Source organism: Clytia hemisphaerica, unplaced genomic scaffold (assembly GCF_902728285.1).
Source record: "Clytia hemisphaerica strain Z4C2 unplaced genomic scaffold, Clytia hemisphaerica genome assembly, whole genome shotgun sequence".
In the NCBI taxonomy this organism is placed as follows: domain Eukaryota; kingdom Metazoa; phylum Cnidaria; class Hydrozoa; order Leptothecata; family Clytiidae; genus Clytia; species Clytia hemisphaerica.
Window position 1 is genome coordinate 220,906 of NW_027103829.1, and position 23,368 is coordinate 244,273.

Sequence of the window (23,368 nt, forward strand, 5' to 3'; positions counted from 1 at the left end):
AAATTCTTCTGCATTTTGACTAGGAGTTCGGTAGAGAAAACAAAGAAGAAGTTTTTTCGAACCAGAATTAACTTCACAAACAAGGCACTCGTCAAGAGAAGACAACTCAGGCCTTCTCTCAACAGAGAGACCCCTTCTATAATAAAGACAAACACCACCTATTTTTGAGTTAGATGGGTGATCACATCTGAGCAACTCATAATTTTCTATCTCCAACCTCGAATCATCGCTCTCGATAGAGGAATCAAGAAACGACTCACCAACACAGAAGATATCAAACTTGTGAGCACTCAGAAAGGCAGTAATTTGAGCAATCTTTGAAAATTTATCAACCCAAACGCTGTTTAGATTCCAATGAGAAATTGACAAGGTGTTTATCTTTCTCTCTCTGCCCCGGGTTGGACTCGATATCTCCTGCTAAAAGAAGTAAGAAGTAGATTAAGCTGAAAAAATATAAAAATATTGTAACCAGAAAAGATGGGAAACGATAGGGAAGAAGATTTGGTAACCCCCAAACGTAAGATTGATACACAGACTTAATCTCCCGAAAAGATATTTGCAAGAATTAAAATTTCCAACGCACGCTCTATACTGCTGTAGACTTATTCCCATATCAAGTCATCCGGTTCGACAAATCCCAAACCAAAATAAACCTTACAGATGTAGCTCCAACCAGAGATTTGGGAAAAGAGGATAAGAAATGCGCTATTCATCTATTTGAAGCTAGGCTGTAGAATCTTTTGTTTCTATTGAAATGTCTGCGGCCGATCGATTGTTTTTATTCTGGACCAATCAGAGCGCTTGATTCGTTATGCGCACAAGACTAGAAGTACAGACAAAAAATGGCAGCCGTGATTGATATCGAAAGTGAAATAATTTTTTTTTTAAATCGCGGATTTTGATATTTTTTATAAGCACTTTTCACTTTGAACGCAGTGTTTCTCAAGCCTTCGTCGTTGTGCCTGAAGGGGAGAATTTCCCAGCTTTGACCAAAATATTTTCCTTATAGAATGATCGAATCAATTTGATCAATTTATACATACTGTAGCTAAAAGAATTGAAATTCACATTATAAAACCAAAAATGATAAGCTTGTAAAAGTAGGATAATTTTTGGTTATTTCTTGAACTAGAGTTTCTAAGAAACAATATCATGGAGGCCTCTTCAGCCGGGTAGTGATGTTGGGTATTCATGATATGCACCATTGCAATGTCTTCCATGGACACAACAGCTGATTGGTTGAAAGTGACGTATTGATTGATTTTACGTCACTTACAACCAATCAGCTGTTGGGTCCATGACGTAATGTCAGAAGACATTGCAGTGGTGCATATCATGAATTAGAACAAATTGGAAACATGACAAAAATAGAGCTCAAAAGAAAGAAAGAAAAAAGAAGCGATGATAATTCATGATATCAATGCTAGAAGATCACAAATATCATGAAATCTTTCTTTTAAGAGCTTTATATGAACTCGAAAACAATAAAGCATAAAATAATCCAAAAACATTATTGAAAAAAATACAATAGTTATACAAAACAGCTCCATCTAGGGATTTTTCCCTCGATATAATGAAATATCTATCTAGCAGATAAAACAGTATCATAAAAGTGCATAAGAATTAAAAATTAAAAATATCCTTCTCTTAGTAGAAAACATTTATGCAACTCTTTTAATTTGTAAATGCTGCTAAAAAATGGTTTGAAATTTTCTAAAAAAGATTAAACCCAAAAGGGTTTTTTTTTATGATTCACCTTCATTTATAACACCTGGGAAAATAAAGATGTATTGCATGAAAAAAAAATCAATATCACTCATGACTTTCCATTGAAATAAAATTGAGAAGACTATAAAAAAAGACTAAAACCTTCCAACTGATTTAAATTAGTACATTGATTCAGATTGTATAACTTGAAAGCTGGACTAGAAAATTATATCATTGCTCCATAGAGGACTAAATTCACACAGATGTGTAACTCATTGCTAAAAAATTAAATACATTTACATTTGGAAAAAATTGGAAAATAATATCAGCCTGTGCTCAGAAAAACTTGTTACATAACAACAAGTGAAAATATGTGTTCAAGTAGAATTGTAGAAATTCAAATAGAAGCACTTTTGGGGGTCTCCTAGTTTGTTTACATTTGGTAATTTTGGCCCACATGTTTTCCTGCTCTGATGACTTGTTTGGACCATCTTTCCAGGCAGCCAGGGACAACCTGGATACAAAACAAACATCCAAATAAATACAGATTCGATAAAAATTCTCCAGACTGATCAAATTTACATAATACGTATATGGAAATCCACTTTTTCCAGAGAACATTTTCAAAGTATATGTCCAATTTCAAAGGATATGTAGGCGGTGCTCAACCAGGTTCAACTGTTCATATCCACGGTTGTCCAGAAAACATTTACAAAATATTAACATCCTCTGCATATATTTATTATTCCATTCTGTTTAGGTCAAACTAAATAATGCACGTAATATAGGTTCTGCAGGTTTAATTTCGTTTTTTAGCAGACTTTTCCATGCCTTAACGTGACGGTCAAAATGCAAAAATGTTGAGTCATCCTGAGTCAATCTTTACTTCACTGCACCAGTGCTTGGATGGCCAATGGCCCATACTTAACTTTCTGTGGAATGGTTTTTCTGGGTAGTGTTGTTATAAACAATATTTCATAGAGAAAATGACGATAACTAGCCCTGAAAATATATAAAATGAAAATCTACTGTAAAACTAGGGCTTTTTCGTTTTTGTATAAGCAATAATCTGCATGAATTACCCTAACACAGACTGTAAAGTTCACCAATGAAATTATGTTTTGGCTGCAAAATTGTCCAAGCCTTGTGAGTCAATCCACTGACCGGTCATGGCCCATCAATAGTCAGAGTTTATAAATATCACATGTTGAGGTTATTTGAACTTTACAATGTTTTTGTTAGCCGAAACTTGAAATTTCCAACCCAAAAGTCAATGGTTTCCCTAGATAAAGCTAAAAGTACCACAGAGGAAATCAAGTATACTTACTGAATCTCAAGTCCATTACCATGGAGGAAGTTTTTCTAAGATTACATTATTTTTTTCATCTAAAAGTTGAAAAAAACAACAAAATTATCAATCGATTTTGCCCATCTTAAATCAAAATGCCAAGAAGTTTTAGAGAGTGCCCAGGAAAACTAAGGCATAGGTGGTCACAATCAACCTTCCTACTACCCATAAAAATTATGTCTGCAACACAAAAAATTCATTCAGAGCAATACAAGCCAGAAAGAAATTGGTCCCAAATTTTCAAAATTTCAAGCATGCCTCATGTCCGCCATCTTTACTCCCAGAATATAGAATGATTTTCCTCGATTTTCTCAGGGGAAACCCCCAGAAGATCAAAGATTCACTCCCCAGTCTCTTTTTCACAAAGAACTCACTGGAAAGCTTTATTCAAGGACTTTTTTCTTGAACATTGGTTAACCTGTACGTAACGCCATTTTGTTTCGGCCTTCCTTCTTGCTCAACTATTCTACAGCCTTGCTTCTTCAAAGGGTGCCGAATTCAAAGGGAAAGAATAGGAAAACAGCGAGCGGCAGCGGCGTTTCTTATCCTCTTTTCCCAAATCTCTGCTCCAACATACACATAAAATAGTAAAAAAGGTAAGACAAAACATTATAGAAAAAAACAGTTGATAAAAGTAATTAGGTAGAAAATACTCAAACACAAATGTAATGGTAATCACACCCGTAATCAAATTGCAGGTGATAAAAAGACAAAAAGAAAAGCAATTAATAATCACTTTCAGTGTAGAAAAAGGGCATTATATAAAATGCAAAAACGGCAGATGGTTTAAAAAAAATGTTATGAGAGAAACAATGTAAAGTTTGACGAAAAACAAAATCACAACAGAAAAAAAAAACTCTATGTTTTCAAGATCTTACTCTTGAACGAATCAATATTGTCAAAAAAATTGTATTGGTTTGACTTCAATCTCGCAACAGTGTTGCAATTGATGTCCGCAAAAACAAAATCAACGTTGCAGTCCTTAGTGATAAACTCTTTAGCTTCATCCAATAATTTAAACCGCTTTTTTTGTTAAATCCAAGTAAATTTTGATGTTATTTTTTGCTTTTTTTCTGGCCTTGTAAGATCGATGTACGTTTATCAAAAGAATAAAGTTTGACTATCATAGTACTGCGTTCTTTGCCTACACGGTGAGCTCTGTCAATGTCTTTGGGTTCAATAGCAACATCCATGTCCTTACAAACTTCGATTACCTTTTTCACACAATCAGCACTAGATTCGTTTTCCCTTTTCTCGATTCCATTGATCCTTAAACAACTCCTACGTGAATACTGCTCTTGATCGTCACTTTTTTTAGTCAAAAGTCTACTGTGCTACTCAAAACAGCATTTTTTGTCCTGAAGGATAAGCAAATTTTGTTCAAGGAATGAAATTCTCTCCTCGTGATCCACAGACTCTTTTTTCAAGTGAGGCAATCTTCTTATCCTGATACAAAATGTTCTCATTAATCTTGTTAAAGATGCCTTTGATCTCAGCAACATCATCCTTCGAGGCCAAGTTTTCAAGTTTGTTGTCTAATATTTCTTCTATCATCTTAGCAAGTTCAGTTGAGCTTCTTGTCTTTTGACTCATAATAACAACTAAACCAGAAAAAGAAATCAATAAACCAAGCCAAAAAGCAACATAAAATCAAAAAACCAATAGCCAAGCAAAAAGATTGAGCAAAAAATTTCAAACGCCCTTTTTTAAAAGACACGTTAGCACATCAAGAGCATGACCGTACACCAAGACCTTTCTACGTTTTCTTCTAGCCACTTGAAAGACGTCTTTTTGGAACTAATTATGGACGTCTCTAGGACGTTTCCGAGACGTTCTAATTTTATTAATTTCGGTATGGTACGTTTCTGAGACGTCTTAAAAACGTCTTAAAAAGTTATTTTAGATTAGTTTTAACACACGTTCTTTGCCAAAATAATTCCTATTCATTGCACTATTATGAGAAAGACCGTACACACATTTGAATTTTCTTTGAATGCTGTTTTCTATATAATTTTCTGGGTATGATAATCTACAATCAGTATAAATTAAACGCAATGAAATCAAAAATTTAATGTTCTTTCTCTCTTCCGTCCTTCCTTTCTGGCATCTTTGTGATAACCATTCCAAACGTTTCCAGTATGATTGCTATTCGAAGTGTTAAAAAACGATATCTTGATTGCGATTTCTTTGGTCTCCTTCACACATTTGCGATCCTGAAAAAATAAAAGACGAATAGTAATTTGATGTTTAAAGATTTTTTAGCTGCAGTTGTTGAGACGTTGAAAAAACTATGTTTTCTTTCCACGGGAAAAAGAATGCTCTAGAAGGATAAAGAAAAAACTTCTTAAATTTCATGGCCAAACTTTATGTTTCACGAAATGTATTCTATAAGGGACTTTGCTAAATTATTGTCGTTGAGACAGGGGTGTTTCCAAGTCAAATTTCATTAGTTTGAAGTATATACCAAGCTCACTCAGTGATGCAGGGGTATGAACAAGAAATTAGCATAATTTTGGAAAGATATTATTAAAGTCTTGTTACATTTCACCTACCTTTACTAGCATATTTTCGGTACTTTCTGCTGGCGACCACACAAAGTCAGCTGAGGATAGTCGCAATAAGGAAACCAATAATACACTCCAGCTTGAATCTGAGGGAAAAGAAGTTAAAATAAAAAGTTTTAACATAAAGTTTACCGTAGATTATTTAATTTTTCCAAGGTTTGCTCTCAAAAATAAATATCATCAGAAATTGAAACCTGAAATAAGCTACACCGATAAAGCCTTTAAGAATTAACTTAAATATCAAAAGCATTTTCAGTTTAATGTAAACTACTTACATTATCTATTTTTGTAAAAGAACCAGCTTCTTCCAGTCTTCGTGCCTGAAACATCCAACTTTGTTTGATTTTTCTTTTGAACTACAAGTGATTTCGAATTCGAACGTTCGAACGTTCGAACGTTCGAAAGCTGTCCAGAAAAGAAGTCATTCCATTGTTAATTCGGCGGACGATGGGGGCGGCGAGTGGGTGTTTCTATTACAAGTTTATATTCTACGGGTGGGCGATCTTACGAGGTATTCAAACAGGGAGTGGGCGTTTTATTAAAATATATTTTTAAAACTTAAAGAGAAGTCAATAAAGTAAAAGAGAAAAATATATATAGAATATCTCTGCTATATCTCAAAGCAGGTAGATAAAGTCTCAGAAATTTTCTTGGGATAAAAGCTGAGAAGAGTCGATGAAGTTATATTTATATATTTCAAATATAAATCTTGGGCACTACACTTTCGTCACAAAAAAACGTTTTATAGACGTTTAAAAAACGTTGATCAAAATCACGTTTAAATCAAGTTTAGCAAAATCGTTTCTTAAACGTTGTTAGCAAAACCTTTGAAAAACGTTTGGATTTTAACGTTTCAACAACGTTTTATAAACGTTATGAAATAACGCGTTTTCTCTACAACGTTGAAAAAACGTTTATAAAACGTTTTTTGGCAACGCGTTTTTTCACAACGTAATTTAAGCCTAAAAAAAACGTTTTGAAAACGTTGTGTGCCGGCTGGGAAAAAGATAAGAATATCCATGATGAAATGGATTTACACCATTCTTATAAAAAAAGCGTGTACTAGACAGCTAACTGTGCCCCGGGGGAGGCACTCAGGCAAAATTGGGTACGGAGACGTGCCGTTTGTCAGGGTTCCTTTTTAAGGCTCTGAAGAAATCTGACAGGTTCCCAAATTTACTAATTTTCAAGATGTGTATTTGACAGGGTCGATTTCTTATTATTTTGGACAATTTTCAGGGTGCAAAACAGAAAATCTTTCAAATTTTCGTCTACTTTTATTTTCAGGGCGAAAATGGGAAAAGATTTTCAATTTTTTGTTCTGACCAGGGTCCCAATTTTGTCAAAAATTCATATCTGACAGGGTCCACTTTTCAAACTCCAGTGGCACGTCCCCGTCGGCCGTCAAGGTCAATGCCCCCCTGGAACCGTACACACTCAACTATAAACGAAGGGCGACCTTGACTGGAGAAAAAATAAATAAATCAACATAAAAATGCCAAAAATGAACAAAAGTGACGAAAGCCGCAGTGAACATATTATAAAGCGGCCGCCTCGGATACTTTCTCAGAGAATAAAGAACAGGTTTAAGACTAGACGATGCTATCGTCCGTATAATATAATATTATGATATAACATAGTTTGTATACTATAAAACGTAATATGTTTCGTGGCGGATAGAGTCTGTGTTTACGGACGATATCAATTTGGCGTTTTTCTTGATTTTGCTTTTGCCCTTACCGACCTTGGAGAAGGGTCGGTGATACAGTCTAAGACAACAGCTACCCCCGTAAAAAATTCCCGTCTTCACGTTTGTTCCTCTTAGATGAAACTCGTCTTAGACTATAGCATAGTCTAGTTTAAGACATTCTAACGAAAAGATTTATGTGAAATTCCAAGGATGAAATAATCTACATATCACATCTCTGTCTGCTTTGGACAAATTCAACTTTTTTTTGTCTTGAGTTCGTTAAGTTCAACCAAAATGAGCTTTTCAACCTCTTTGGCTTTAACATCGAATTAGGTTTCTTGATTGTACTTCTTTCTAATCGTTTTAAGCTTACTGGGCTGACCTTCCAGCGCAGCTGGTTTATTCAAATTCAAATCTGGGGCACTAAACTTTCGTTTCAAAAAAACGTTTTATAGACGTTTAAAACGTTGATCAAAATCACGTTTAAATCAAGTTTAGAAAAGACGCTTATTAAACGTTGTTAGCAAAACCTTTGAAAAACGTTTGTATAATAACGTTTTGAAAACGTTTTATAAACGTTTTGAAAACGTTTAATAAACGTTATGAAATAACACGTTTTCTCTACAGCGTTGAAAAAACGTTTTTAAAACGTTTTCTGGCAACGCGTTTCTTCACAACATAATTTAAACCCATTAAAAACATTGTGTGTCGGCTGGGCTCGCTTAAAAATAAATGATAAGACACTCACTTCATAATCATATGAAAAGCAACTTCCAAAGTAGTAGCATATGAAGCTCTATTTCTTCGCTCCATAATTACAAATTATAAATTTTGATGTTCACTCAACTTTCAAAAATTTCAACTGGCTTCTGAAGGCCTTCGAATTTTCTCCTGCTCTTGTTGCACCAAGTTGTCGACACAAATGTGCGGGAAAATTACAATACGAGTGCAGAGGCCAGCTCTGGTTCGAACAGTTTAGAATCCGTGCTCTCTCCCTAAGAAAAACCCTTTGCGGGTTTATGGAGAATCGGTATCGGCTTCAGAACTCTCAATGAGCCCTGAATGTGTTGGTTTCAGTCAGACGGAGGCACCATTTTATTTTCAGAGGAATTTTTAGATATCGCTACAAGAACTAGCAGTAAGTTTTATGTTCTTTGAATATGTCGTTAGTGGTTTTTGGACCAATATAATGATTTACTAAAGATCACAAACAAGAGAGGGGTCCCTTTAAAAATTGATTTTCTATTCAATGTTTTCAATCTCAGAATGGTGATGTGCTTCACTTGACAAGTGAACATAACTAAAGTAATGCCATGTGAGGTGAACTTGTGTATCATCAATCTGTTACTAGACTATTGGTGCAAATTGATACCACATAAGGGAAGCCACCTGTCTGAGGTACTTGAGCAAGGAAATGATACAAAAAATCTCGGCTTGGTCTTTGTTTGGCACGGCTTGAGTTTCATCTGCGATGCTTAAAACCAAAACCTTTTTCACCAAAGATTTCTTGGAAATTGAAGGTTTAGAGAGTTTGAAGTGTGGGTTTTAAAATTACGAGTTGAAAATTGAAAGTGCGATTGATAACTTTTTACTTTACTGTTTTAAAGATAACAAGATAGACTAAAAATCGAGACTTTATCGTGAACAAACATCGTCTTTGTATCATTTCTAGGCTGAACACATATCCCCTCTGATATGTTTTGATATAGGGGCTACCTATTGTGTATTCAATCCCGCCCAAGAGTTATCCACGTCTTTGTGTTTTTCAGTTTTAGAAACTTATTGATTGGCTTGGTTAATTAGTTTTACACGAAGATCTTTAAATTTCATTAAATTTTAATTACAAATTTGAGTGGCTAGAGGTTAATACAATCATTGGATTTCAGAAGCTTTTAAATAAATTTGAAACAGGCTACCCCGAAATTTGAGTGACTCTTGGACGGGAATTTTATACACGATACCCATCCCCTACAGCAAAATTAGTTCTGAGGATGGACGCACCATATATCATTTCTTGCCTTTCAAAGTGAAAGCATTTCTCGTCAGCGAAGTAACACGTGTAGGTAATGTGTTTCTTAGAAAAAATTGAATACCACGGTTTTTTAGGTCGCTTTGAAAAAATCTGAACGGTGAAAGCTGATAGTCCTTTACATTTTAAGAATTGCTCGCGTGGATAAAAGTAACAATTAAAATTAAAAGTACCTCCTTGGAAAATATTTTTCAAGAATTTAAAACAAGAATCTCTGATTTCAAAAGTGCATTACAATTTTCATTTTTCTTTCTAATCCTGCTCACATCATCATATGAACGTCGCTACCGATTTAACGTGAAAGGTAAGGTTTCAGTCCACCAGATTTTAAGTCATTGAGTTTCAAGCCCGAAGGGCTACAGGCGAAACCCTTCTCAGGCAAGAGAAATTGAAGCCACTTATTTCCCATCCAAGACGTGCATAGGACGTGCCGTAATCATGACGACGGATTGTATTTAGCGGTTCCATTGTTTTAGAGGACTACATTTTTTGAAATCTAGCGATAGATTTTAGTTTCAATCCGGTGCTTGTGTAAAAACTACGCGAGGGCGTTTTGGATGAGAAATATATGGTTTAATTTCCCATCCAGAAGTCTCACTTCTAGCCCTTCGGACTTGAAACTCAATGTGTTGAGTACGAATAGCCGATGTTAACTTCAATTAATGGAAGGATCAAAAAAGTTAATGTGATTTTAGGGATGCAGATAGTAGAGGAAAGAATTTTAAATTTTTATACGTTACAATCATGGTAGAAATATATTGACATTTTCGTGTATTTTAACGTTTTTCAGAATTTAAAGTTCGGGCATGAATTGCTATTTTAACACTTCCCCTTTCTTTCATTGAATACATATTGTTTTTTTATAAGCATAACGCTTATAAGCATATGAAGGCTCAGATTTGCAGAATTCCTAAGCATAACATGAGCATATATGTCAGCCTAAAATATTTTTCAAGCTGTCATTTTTACCTGTTTAAAAAGGTTTGGTAGAGGTCAAGTAAAAAAAAGACATTCCTAGCTACATTCCACTGCTCCCAAAATCTGAACAAATTTTTACAAAATTTCTGAGATTTCACTAAAAACTTGGCTCGGGGTGAATCATAAGCATCATTCATAAGCATATAATAAGCATAAGCTATGCCTGGATGCTTTGAGAACTTAAGCATACACGAGCCTGACCAAGGGGCATACACTTGCTTATAAAAAAACAACATGTATTTCGACTTTAGAGCGGTTCAGTGACTTCTAGGCTATATTCCAAGCCTTACTCGAGCAAACTTGAGCTTTTAAATCCTGAGATCCTAAGGTCTTCCTAAGTCTTAAGTCTCACGTTAAAACTCAGAGTTAAAACTCTACTTTCCAACTATGGTTTAAGGCACTTAAAAATAATTTGTGGTGCCTAAATTATCGCCGGGAAATCCTTTTTGTTTCAAATACTTTGTAATGTTGGCGAAGTTTTATTTAAAAAAAAGAAATCCTCATCGAGATATATGATTTTAAAGTTGCCCCAATTTTTAAGTGTTTTAAATTTTGCTTATATTTGCAAATTAGACTTTTCATATCAACCAATTTAGTCGTTAAAATTGTCGCACGATGGAATGGCGTTGACGTCACGATTTTAAATTCCCTGTGAGATATGTTTTATGAAGTCCATTGAAATGTAAATTTTCGATATAACGTTGATTTTCTTATTTTTTTTTTTATTAAAGTTGAACTTATTTCCTACGAAAGTCTAAGTTTGTATTTTAAACGAAGTACAGTGATGCCAAAGAGGTAAAAAAAAGACGATGGAAAGGAGAAAAAGAAAGAAGTGAAAAAAAGGTATAAAGATCCTATGAACTCTTCGTGAATGTCTAACCGAAAGGCTCGCTAGAATAATTTTTTTAGGTATCTTTTTATCAATCGTTCTCTAAGACCACCAGGTGGATTTATTCCTGATGCTCAAAGAATCGTGAAAAAGTTTACTTATAAGAAGGGTATAGGTTTGCTGTGTAGTAAGCCGTGAGAGTGGTAATAAATTGAGGGGAATATCAATCAGTGTCTCGTACGTCTCTCAGTGACCCGGTGAAGTTTAGGAACCCACCGTGTCTCTCAGTGACCCGGTGAAGTCTTGGAACCCACCGGGTGGCTTGAAAAAATTTCACCGGGTTTGAATTTGAGATTGCAAATTTTGACTGGGTTGAGAAATTCTAACAGAATTTGCATCGGGTTTGAGGAATTTTTTTCATTTCAAAGCATTGTCTAGTTTTCTTTTCACTACTATGTATTTTTTCGATTTTTATTGGACACAAAAATCGCTTTAATTTGGGAAACCCATTGGGCTTAAAATTAGGTCATTGATGATTAGGCCATTTCTTTCATTTTTTTTCATCGGTTTATCCACAGGGGCGAACCTCACCGGGTCACATTTGCAGGAGCGTTATCAAATCTTCGCGACAAACATTTGCTGATTTGCTGAAATCCAGAAAATTTTGCAATTTTCCCATATTTCTTGATTAATGTTGACTGCCAATTTCAATCGTATTTAAGATTGAAGGGCCGTTTGAAAAAAATTATGATTGATTCGCAGAAATTGCTCGTTCAACGCCACACCCCTGTGTCAGTGCCCCGGTGAAAATCTTAAGTGTCTAGAACTAAGTATAGTAATTCTACCTACTAATGACTGTGTCGAGAGTCGAGAAAAAACTACAGTGCGCTTTAACTTGAATGGGCTAATTGCCACGAGTTTATTGCCGTGAAACTATTGTTTACCCAAATAAAAATCTTTGCCAGAACAAAATTTGGCGAATTTTCCTCGAAATTTGATCCTTACGAAAATCAATTCGTATTTCCCGGAAGTTGCTTTCTCGATCCAGTAAATAAAATGCAGTACCAAAATATACCATTGAATTCCCTTACTATAAGAAATTACGAAATGTCTCAAAATTATTGCTTGGGAAATTTGATTACCTTTCTATTTTGCCCAGATTGTTATGGAAAAAAAAGTCTCAATATCTTTGTCGGTGTAATTTCTAATTCCACATATGGTACCCTGAGTATCAGAGGTTAAGTTTTCAAAGAAAATAGTAACCTCTGAAGACAAATAATAGAAATTTTATCGCGCATGTGTCAATCTAATCACTGTAGAAAAAATCCAAGATGAAGAGCAAATATTACCATATCAATGTCTAGGAGACTGTACCAGTATGCAGTTTACTATTTACGAATTCCCCAGAAAAGTGTAGTTGAAATGAGTTTATTTCGAAAGAAATCTTTTACATGATCCCCAAATTTATAACAGTAATTACTAAACTTTTAATTATGGAAATGTCACTTTAATTGAATCGAAATAATAGACAGACCTTATGTTATGATTCTCTATCACTGACTCTTTTTACAAAGCATTGATGACTTTTTGTAAGTTGTGTTTTCAACGACGGGAATAAAAATATCGACTATGACGCTCATCCAAGATCTTGGATGGTCGTCATGGTTACTTTTGTCTTCGCTGATTGCGCGATGAATAGAATCTCGATTCGTCGGCACAGCGTAAATATATGATTTTGAGCTGTGTTTTCCACGGTACACATATGGTTGTAAGCTTTCACCGGGTCTGTGATGGAGGAGTGCGGGGGAAGCTCTCTTATTTTGTCAATTTGAAGAAAAAAAGACTTACATTATCTTTTTATAACTTTTCAAGGAATTGGTATCGTACGAGGAAGGAGTTTAAGTTCAAACGCTGGAAGAAAAAGATGAGCCAGGTACCTGTTGTGTTTTAATGTCAGTTGGACACTGCTTGAATAACCAATAGAATCGATTTTAGCTATCGCGTTCAATTTCTTTGCTTTCATGAGCTATCCTACCCTTTTCGTGACAAGTTTCCGTTGTCGATTTATTTGTACTTTGGAATAGAAATGATCAATCGTACTAAAAACCACGACTCTGGAACCTTGAACTCAAATCGGTGATGCTTGGCGAGAGAAATGATTAGGGATAAGCCTGCTGGAATTTGTAACAATACTAGAAAAATAAGTTCCCTCTGATCGTGATCAATCGTGCTCTTCAGATAAAGTTTCCTCCCATCAGATATATCATTTGACATTAAACTTGTTGATTTCTTTTTTTTCTATCTTAGAACCAGAACCAGAGGTCAAAACTGAAGAAGCCAACAAAGATGAAACTGACGATAAACCAATCAAAAAGAAGAAAGTGAGTGATATTCAACGGCTCTCAGTCTAATGTTTTTTTTAACAACTTCAGAATCTCGATATTGGTAAAATTTTAAGACATGGCGAGGATATTGGTTTGATAATGTATTCTAGAGAGCAGATATTTTGTTAGAGTTTAGGAGCAATTCGAGGTCGAGTGATTGAGAACACTCGGTTACAGTGCTGCTTTTAGTACCTGGCTGGCTTTACCGATAGTGGGGTCTTTCCCAAATTTTGATCTTGGCCTGTCTTGGCGGAAAAGTCTTTTTAAAAAAGTTTGTGAGCAGGAATACTGTGCTAAAAAGTTGAAAAATCTAAGATTAGTTTCCTAAAAGATGGGCTTGTAAAATGATGATTACTTCGTAATATTCAGTGGCGTTGTGGCAGGGGGTGGGGCCAGCGGAGCTTTTTTGAAGGGGCGCCGAAGAGCAAGAGGCGCCAGAAGAGATTTTTTTAAACGCCCCAATCTTAAAAATCATATTTTATGCGCCTTAAATTGCGCCCCAGGACCAATTTTACTGAGATAATTTTAAATTACTTGCAATTTTTTTTAAGGTTAATAAGGTTAATTGGTAACTTCTTTGCAATCTAGCTAATTTACAAGTTTTTTGGTGTACAATATAGTATTATTAAATGAAAATCTAACTGCGCCCCAAAACCAATTTACTGACAACAATCTTGAAATCATAAAACATCAATTTTTCGCTTGCTTCGCTCGCATTACACATTGCAAGTGTCAAATTTGCCTATTTTTATTTAGTGATTTAGTCGATTTTCAAAAATTTTCTAGTCGGCCCCAACCATGGCGGGCCTGTTTTTCCTTTTCCATTCATCAAACATATATCTACTTTCATCCACTAAATATTACCTTCCTCAGTATGCCTAGGCAAATGAAATAGTAAAAGTTTAAGAAATTGGTAGGCGGTGGCGCTTCTTTGGAAAATTGGGGCGCCATGTAAAAAAAATTACTTTGGCCCCTCCAGAAAAAATTTTCCCACAACGCCACTGAGTGTGGCTAGAAGAATGTGTAATTCTTTTCCGGGAAACGTAACTACCAGAACACGTATGATGAGAATGACATGAAACAAGCAATAGAGTCAGTTTCACGAACGTCTATCCAAGCGGAAGGCTGCGAAGTATTTCAATGTACCAAGATGTACGTTAGATGATAAACTGAAAAGTACACTAACATAACACCCCTGTCTCACAGTCGCTGTAGGAATCTTTCCAACAGCAGGATAAAAATGTCTATGAAAATCACAATGGGGATTAAAATTCTATTGTCCCAAGCTCAGAAAGTTCAGTGGAGAGGGTTCGGAGTGCAATTTTTTACATTGAATTTCAAATGGGGATGAAATCAAAGGCAATTTTCCAGTAAGGATGAAAAAGTAGAGTATTTTACCCACCGGGGACGAAATTTTGACCAAATTTTCCAGTGGGTTGGGGGACCTATCGGGTCTTGACATAGGGGTGTAACATAGTTTTCCTTGTTGCATGGCATGGAACCAAAAATACATCATTGTTATTTTTATCATTTCGATATGTTTGATCGACTGCTCTTTAATCCAACAAGGAAGGATAAATATCACCTAACTTTTCACGGAAACAGGTTAGTGGCTTCAAAATATTTGTTTTTTTAGGTCACCATCCCTTACAACATAGTGGCTAGTATCGTTTGACACGAGAGACAGAAAAAAGTGATTACGCTCATAATTACCTAGTGATGATTGGGTAAGAGGGTTCATTGTGCGTCAATAACTGACTGTTCGATATGCTGACAATCATGTAGAGTTGAAGCGGTATGCATCATGTCGGAATGTGCATTTTTTTGACAAATTGAAAGAGGAAATCGGAAATGTCGCAGCCAAAAATGTATTCAACTTTGACGAAAAAAACTCCCAGGACAATCCGTCTAAGAGGAAGGTAAGTGAACAGTACTTACGGACTAATTACTACAGTATTCGTAAAGAGACCTTGCTCACCATCACTATAGAACTAGTGTATATGTATAAGAATTGCGAAGCGATCCAAGCAAGTCACTCGATTCGCAAGTTGCAAGCAAAATATTTATAGGGTCACACACTAGAAATTGCAAGTTAAAATAGATTCATAATCAATTCGTAAATGTAAACCCCGCAAAACCCCGACAACTGCTCAGGTTCAGGAAGACCAAGCCTCTTTAGACATTTAGAGATACAGAACGCTTCCAGTCCGCGCTGATTTTCCGAACTCTTCTTTAGATTTCCTAATTTAAACCTTAAGGAGATAAAAAAAGGCTTATCTAGTACCGGTAACCGCGTGTATTATCTCCGTAGCTTTTAAGAATTGGTACATCTAAACGCACGAGGCGACACTTTTTGAAAAAAACCAATTTAACCATCCGTAATTCCAGGTCTCTCCACCGCGATTCTAGGTTTGATCTAAGGAAGGCTGGACGGCTTTCTCAATCATTTCTGCGTTTTAAAGATTGGATATATATAGTAATTTTTCATTTGCGCTCCCCAGCGTAGGTGAGATTTAAAGGTACATATACACGATAGCAAAACTGCTTCGCTCATGTATATTCGCTTCGCAATGAATTTCTTGGAAAGATTCTCTTTGGAGAATTAGCAACGAAATTTTATGGTTTAAAAAGACCTACCAGTTCTACACATCAGTCCCTTTGGGTGGTCCAGTTTTTTTTCCAGGGGTATTGTTTTGACGGAGATGAGTTCTTGTTTGATGCACATACAATCATGGTCGAAATAGAATGAGAATTCCGGTTATTTTAACGTTTTTCAAGATTTAAAGTTCTGGCAAGAATTTGGGCTATCTCTTTAACTTAATCGAATATTTCAATTTGGGAGGGGTTGGCAGACTTCCAGGCTATATTCTGAGCCTTATTGGACTATTTTTGAACTTTTGGATCCTGAGATCTTAAGGTCCTAAGACTTAAGTCTAGTGTTAAAACTCAGAGTTAAGTCAAACCTACTTTAGAGCACTTACAAATCGATTATGGTTTCCAAACTTTCCTGTGGATTTCCCTTTTTTCTCAAATATTACTACCATGATTGTAGTAGTACATTTACATAGAGCTTTTCTTGATCCTTTTGTTTCTTTCAAGGTAATTGCACCGATAGGGCTACGTCGGTGTGAGAGAAACTAGGTGAATTTGAAGCAAAGTATAAGCCTCATGTTTTGTGGGAAGGCCGGCAAGCTTTGTTGAATTCAAATTGTTGTAATTTAGCCATTTTGTGTTTAAAGAGATAATCAGATAATTTGAGATATTTAGATTGCAGAAACTTATTGTTTGTATAATTTCTTTGATTTCCGAAAATAGATTCTCCAGCAATATGCAAAAAATAATTTATTAAAGCTTCAAAAAGCAGTTTATTTTGAAAATAGAATACATATCAACATATCAATATTCTAAAAAATATTTGATTTTCAAAAGGCGTTAACTACGCGAAAGAGGCCCAAAGGCGCAAACTCGAGAAAGTTTTTATTCACCAGAGTCTGTATTAATGCATTTGTAGAAAATTTTCTTACTTTCGTGAAGATCATGAAAATCACCAAAAGTCTAACCACTTGCATCATGCAAATATAGTGAAAATAGCCCAAATCACGCATAAAGGCGGCGGGTATTTGCTAGAATAGGAGCTGCGTAGGAAAATACGATGGCCCAGAAGGCTCAAAACACGCACTTCTAGTTTTTACGCACTTCTAGTTTTTACGCACTTCCAGTTCTTATAAAATTTGTGAACTACTCTCTGATGCCTAATAAACGTACATGTACGTGTAGGAATTTTTCCACATGTACGTTTATTTCCTCCTGTACGTTTATTTATTTCCCCCCTAATATTGCCCAATTCATACTGCAAAAAATTTGTTACTTTTTGTTCAAGTAAGATATGTTGAAAGACCGTTAATTACATTCGAACGTATTGAGGGAGATTTTGAGTGTTACAAGAGTAAATTCGAACGTTTTGCTTATTTAGTACTTGTCATTGATCTATAAGAGATATACCTATACTTAAGTCAGTCGTTTTGACCTGGATGTTCTACTTTTGAGAAATTGGTAGATTATTCCCTGTACGTTTATTTTAGCCTGTACGTTTATTTATTTTAGCTCTGATTTCTCGCCTGTACGTTTATTTCAGCCTGTACGTTTATTAATTCCAATTTTATTCTCTCCCCCGTACGTTTATTTTGGACTGAAAGTTTATTAGGCACCCGAGAGTAGAACTGCTTAGGGTCAATGGCCCAGAAGGCTCAGGTGACACTGTGCACTTCTGACTTTTTGTCAGGGCAGGAAATTTCTAAGCAATCGGCCCGCGCGATGAAATTGTTTTCGGTCTTTAGATTAAAATGAATGTCGAGTTAGTTACGCAAAGGTTAAAATTTCTGAGTTAAGTGCTTATCAGCAAGTGACAAAAATCGGGGAAGCAAAAGGTTACAAATATCAACTTTATTTTTTTTACCTCCACGCCGCTAACATAGCATTTTCCGCCATCGGACCACCCTAGTGCATGAAAACTAGAAGTGTGTGTGTGTGTGTGTGTGTTTGTGTTTTGAGCCTTTTGGTGTGAACGTACATGTACGTATTATACCTATTCTACTGACCAGAGCGGCTATCTTTCGAGGGGGACTTTTGCGTCTCTAAAATATTTTTAGAAAGTGCGCAGTGTCGTCACAAAAAAACTCGGGAGTGCACAGTGTCTTGTGAGTCTTCTGGGCCATGACCCTGTACAGTTCTAGTTCAAATTTTATAAGAACTGGAAGTGCGTGGTGATCCTTAGGGGCCATCGTAGGAAAACGCGCAAAAGTTGGTGAGAGGCTGCTGATTAACTTACTTTCAGCACTTGCCGCCGACAAAATTTCTTCTCACGCTAACCTAACTTCTATGCTCAGTTTTCCCGCGTGATACCGTTCCAGCCCGACTGGCGTGCCAGTCTAGCATCTTGCCTCGAAATTATTTCCCGATCACGCATCACATGCAAACGGCTGGGGTTCCTTACATTACATTGAATTTTACCGTAGCGCATATGACAATCCAAAAGCTCCCTTAGGCCTTAATAATTGAAAGCGCTAAAATCGCAAAAATTCGGATATTGCCATAGCTTCAGCCAGGTCTCTAGCTCCCCCAACAAAGTAAGGTCCCCCAAGAAAATTGCCTTGTGCTAGGTCCCCTAACACTTCAGGTCCCGTCCCCGTAGAGAGAAGTCAATAAAAAATATATGCGAGTACAGTACTAATAAATAAAAACTAAATTTTACTTGTATTAATATCTATGTTCACAAATCTTTTGCTGGATTTGCTTTTTATATTTGATTTAATAGTAAAAGATAAGAGATCTTTCAAAATTAGCTGAACAGCCCCCAGAGTCTCAGTCAGATCAAAAATAAGGGGGGCTGAAGCATAGATATTCCGGTGCTTTTGATAAGGAAGTGTTTGTATTCTTAGGTTAAGTCCGTCGAACAGGCAAATAACTGCTTAACAAGTTAAATATACTTTTGCAGCGTTTTTTGGGTCAGTTTTGGTCCTTTTTCGTTGCAAACTGGCAATCGGAAAGATCTGCCGGGAATGAGATAGTTCTCAAGAATTTCGTTTTGTAGTGTAACCCCTTTTACAATTTAGAAGAATAAAAAACAAGAATCCCGTGGGGCGTGAAGGCCCAGCAACTTAAAATTATGAATATGTAGGCAGAAGGAGAGGCTATCCTTGATGAGGTTGAAAACTAAAATCACCGAGGAAGTTAGACTGTTAAAGAACGGTGTTGAAATTAACAAAATTGGTCATGACAGTATTCATAAATTCAGTAAATTTACTGAAGGTTAATTTAAAAGCCATTGCTAGGTCACAGTGTGGATTAAACCACACTGAAACGACCGCCTTCCATCACGCATCACGCTCGCGAAAGAGTGCGCGCACATTATTAACGCCTACATGTCATCTCCAGTACATTCTAGCTTATTCATTAAAAACAGATTACAATATAGTCATTTTTCATGTCTCGATTATTCAATTCCGAATAAAAGACATTCAGCGAAAAAAAAGAGAAACACCTGGGTAATCTAGTTAAAAAAACCGAAAGTAAATGGTAGACGAAGTAATGAGCTAAGGCAAAACGAGATTAGCGTACCACTATGAAAGAAACCGCCTCCGGCGGTCGATAATGTCTGATAATGAGGGCGCGCTCTGTCGAGAGCGTGATGCGTGATGGAAGGCGGTCGTTTCAGTGTGGTTTATATGAGGGGGGGTTCGGCTCATAATGCCGGTCCGGACTAGCTGTCGTGAGTCGGGTCGCCGACTTTCGAAGGTTGTCGTGGGTCGGGTCGCCGACTCTCGAGGGTTGTCGTCCGACCAGGAAGTCGTTGGGAGGGGCATCGTGGGAACCTCTCTTTCATTTTATTCGTCCTCAATTAAATCTTAAATTAAATTGAGTCGTCGTCGGTCCGCCGTCCTTCGAGAGTCGTCGTTGGTTCGCCGTCCTTCGAGAGTCGTCGTTGGTCCGCCGTCTCTCGAGAGTCGTCGTCGGTCCGCCGTCTCTCGAGAGTCGTCGTCGGTCCGCCGTCTCTCGAGAGTCGGCGGATTGGTCCACCGTCCTTCGAGAGTCGCCGGTTTAAAAAGGAGGGATATGTTTAATTTTTAGAGTTTTATTATGAGTGGGGATTCGGCTATACTTTTAAGAATAGTTCCGCACTTCCCCCGCTTTTATTCCAAACCCTAGACTTGTAAACAAGTCTGTTATTTACCGCGCACAACAAAATTTAGGAGTCGGGTACTGGCTAGGTATAATCGGTAAAACGTTCACACGGGAATTAGCGCGCGAGAGAGAAGGAAAATAACAATTTGAAATTTGAGAATGTCGTTCTAGATACGGTTTCCCGATTTTACCACTCTAGTAAGATTTTCCGGTGTGGTGTTTTTCATTCAACGACTATACTAGTCTATCCAAACCCCCGTTGTATTAGGTACCCGAGAGCGAGGGGCATGCAAATCACTCGAAAAATGGTATACGAGATTTCTGATTTACTTTTGATTTATGATTTATTTATGATTTATAAAATTGATTTGTAAAATTTGTTTTAGTGATTTTCTCCTGGCTCGAGAGTAAGAGAAGATCAACCTTGTGCCCGTGCATCCCAGACTTTATTTACGTTACTTGTTACTTGTAGCTTTTGATTGTGTTCCGTAAAAGCTATACAACAAGCTGTCCCTTGTAAAAACGACTACCCATGTTGTCTATCTCATATGTATTTCCATATTTCCATATTTTATTTCTAAAGACATATGACTATACCTAGTCATACCTAGTACTAGGTAATAATAGGAACAGAATCCTTTTATTACCCAATACTTTCTGTATTGAGTGAGGGAGGGCCTTGACAACATTCCAAAAGAAAAAAATATATATGTACTTTTGTTTTTTCAGGGTAAAGACTCTTTTTCTTGATTTCAGACATGCAAATTAATAATAAACAAGACGACTTAAAGTCGAAAATTTCGCCTAGAATTTAAACTACATAGAAAAAACAAGAAGTAGAGATTGGAGCCAATTCGAAATCTACTTTACATCGAGCCTTGATGAAACAATTTTACAAGAACAACGAGGCTTAAAATCGCTAACAAAGAGTCCAATTTAAGAACAACTGTTGTTTAATTTTTAAGAACTAATAAACAAAGGTAATATCACCGTCTATCAAAAGTTATTTATTTGATTCTTATAAAGCAAATGCTTGTATAAGAAAAATGAATATGCTCATATTGTGCGCCATCTCTTGTTTATTTTGTAAGAGCTAATTACCGAAAGGTATATTACCGTCTATCAAGAGTTATTGATTTGATTCTTATAAAGTAAATGCTTATAAGAAAAATAAAAATGCTCATATTGTGTGCCATTGCTTGTTTACTTTGTAAGAGCTAATTACCGAAAGGTATATCACCGTCTATCAAGAGTTATTGATTTGATTCTTATAAAGTAAATGCTTATAAGAAAAATAAATAAGGTCATATTGTGCGCCATAACTTGTTTACTTTGTAAGAACTAATTACCAAAAGGTATATCACCGTCTATCAAGAGTTATTGATTTGATTCTTATAAAGAATATGCTTATAAGAAAAATAAATATGCTCATATTGTGCACCATACTTTGTTTACTTTGTAAGAACTAATTACCGAAAGGTATATCACCGTCTATCAAGAGTTATTTATTTGATTCTTATAAAGTATATGCTTGTAAGAAAAATAAATATGCTCATATTGTGCGCCATCCTTTGTTTACTTTGTAAGAACTAATTACCGAAAGGTATATCACCGTCTATCAAGAGTTATTGATTTGATTCTTATAAAGTAAATGCTTATAAGAAAAATAAATAAGGTCATTTTGTGAGCCGTTCCTTGTTTACTTTGGAACAACTAATTACCGAAAGGTATATCACCGTCTATCAAGAGTTATTGATTTGATTCTTATAAAGTATATGCTTATAAGAAAAATAAATATGCTCATATTGTGCGCCATACTTTATTTACTTTGTAAGAACTAATTACCGAAAGGTATATCACCGTCTATCAATAGTTATTGATTTGATTCTTATAAAGTAAATGCTTATAAGAAAAATAAATAAGGTCATTTTGTGAGCCGTTCCTTGTTTACTTTGGAACAACTAATTACCGAAAGGTATATCACCGTCTATCAAGAGTTATTAATTTGATTCTTATAAAGTATATGCTTATAAGAAAAATAAATATGCTCATATTGTGCGCCATACTTTGTTTACTTTGTAAGAACTAATTACCGAAAGGTATATCACCGTCTATCAATAGTTATTGATTTGATTCTTATAAAGTATATGCTTATAAGAAAAATAAATATGCTCATATTGTACGCCATCCCTTGTTTACTTTGTAAAAACTAATTACCGAAAGGTATATCACCGTCTATCAAGAGTTATTGATTTGATTCTTATAAAGTATATGCTTGTAAGAAAAATAAATATGCTCATATTGTGCGCCATCCTTTGTTAACTTTGTAAGAACTAATTACCGAAAGGTATATCACCGTCTATCAATAGTTATTGATTTGATTCTTATAAAGTATATGCTTATAAGAAAAATAAATATGCTCTTCTTCTTCGCCATCCATTGTTTACTTTGTAAGAACTAATTACCGAAAGGTATATCACCGTCTATCAAGAGTTATTGATTGGATTCTTATAAAGTATATGCTTATAAGAAAAATAAGTAAGCTCATAAAGTGCGCCATCCCTTGTTTACTTTGTAAGAACTAATTACCGAAAGGTATATCACCGTCTATCAAGAGTTATTGATTTGATTCTTATAAAATATATGCTTAAAATTAAAATAAATATGCTCATATTGTGCGCCATACTTTGTTTACTTTGTAAGAACTAATTACCGAAAGGTATATCACCGTCTATCAAGAGTTATTGATTTGATTCTTATAAAGTATATGCTTATAAGAAAATAAAGAAAAAATCAAAACTGTGGAGCTAAAGACACAAAGATATATGACGTAATCCAAAGAAAACCCGCGAAAATCGTCCGTGGTTATACGAGCGTGTAATTTGTAAATTAAATTTAGTGAGTTCGTCCACCGTATCAAGCACTTTCGTTTTCTAATTTTTTTTCCGATGACACCGCCGCAGAAAGGCTATCGTAATACTTTCGCTAAGCGAAATTAATAAAAAGTTTCTAATAAGCAATTGACAAGTAAGAATGAATGATCTCACTAATTTGAAAATGTCTTTCTGGGCTTGGCTTTCTGAAAAAAAAACATTAGATAAACACTCTAAAAATGAAACATCCCTCTTTTTTAACCCGGCGACTCTCAAAGGACGGCG

General features: G+C 35.7%; 1 long non-coding RNA gene across 1 annotated transcript; it reads right to left on the minus strand.

Annotated features, from left to right (window-relative positions):
• Positions 1-4,981: 4,981 nt before the first annotated feature.
• LOC136806844 (uncharacterized) lies at positions 4,982-6,163 on the minus strand. Its single transcript, XR_010846616.1, has 3 exons — positions 5,895-6,163; positions 5,608-5,705; positions 4,982-5,268 (listed from the first exon to the last, which is right to left on the minus strand). It is a non-coding gene; the product is annotated as an uncharacterized lncRNA (long non-coding RNA).
• Between the last annotated feature and the right edge of the window lie 17,205 nt (positions 6,164-23,368).